Raw genomic sequence first — 873 nt, 5'->3', positions numbered from 1 at the left:
AGAGAGAGAGAGAGAGATAAAAAGAGAGGAGAAGAGAGAGCGCAGAGCCTGGACACTGTTTGAGGGAGCAAACAGAGAGAGTGACACTGGTTTTAAGAGGGTTTACAGTGATCTCATCAGCAGGACAACTTGCACTATACTGTATATACTGGGTTTACCTGATTTATTGAGACTGAGGCCGACCCACCTGTGGTAGAATGGTAACAGGTACCAAGCCTGAAATAGAAAAAGAATGAGGAGCCAACTGAAAGTTAAGGTGTAAGGATGAGTTTTAAGATTGGATCTGAAGGCCTGCAGAGTCAGGCAGTCTGATGTCAGTAGGGAGGTTGTTCCAGAGGGAGGGGGGCCGATAGGAAAACGCTGTGCTGCCAGCAGACGTCTTTTTAACTCTGAGAGTAGACATTATTGTGAGAACTCAGAGCACGAGATGGAGAAGGTTTAAGGAGATTAGACAAGTATGAAGGAGCAAGCTCATTTAGAATATTTTACGTCATTAATAACACTTTAAAGTCCGATCTGATGTGGATAGAGAGCTGATGAAGGGAAGCTAACATCGGTGTAATATGGTCAAATTCTCTGAATTTAGTTGAAATTTCTGCTGCAGCAAAATATGACAACAAAATAATCAAGTCTCAATGAAACAAACGTATAAATTAGGATTTTTTTTTGCTGTAGGAGAATATTAGATTCAAGCCACGTTTCACATATTTCAATTATATCCAGTTTGTGAATCAAGTCATCTGATCTCGTATTACGTCATTTATCAGCAATGCTTTAGTAGATAGTGATCTGATGTATATAAAACCAAATTTGAAGGTCTTGTTGAGGCTAATTATAAATTCAAAAAAAAAAAAAAAAAAAAAAAACCCCCCC

The sequence above is a fragment of the Seriola lalandi genome, unplaced genomic scaffold, assembly GCF_002814215.2.
Source record: "Seriola lalandi dorsalis isolate HSWRI2012SDOR001 ecotype SW California unplaced genomic scaffold, Sedor1 jcf7180002054588, whole genome shotgun sequence".
Lineage (NCBI taxonomy): Eukaryota > Metazoa > Chordata > Actinopteri > Carangiformes > Carangidae > Seriola > Seriola lalandi.
The sequence above is the reverse complement of the archived record's forward strand: the minus strand, read 5'-3'. Positions refer to the sequence as shown.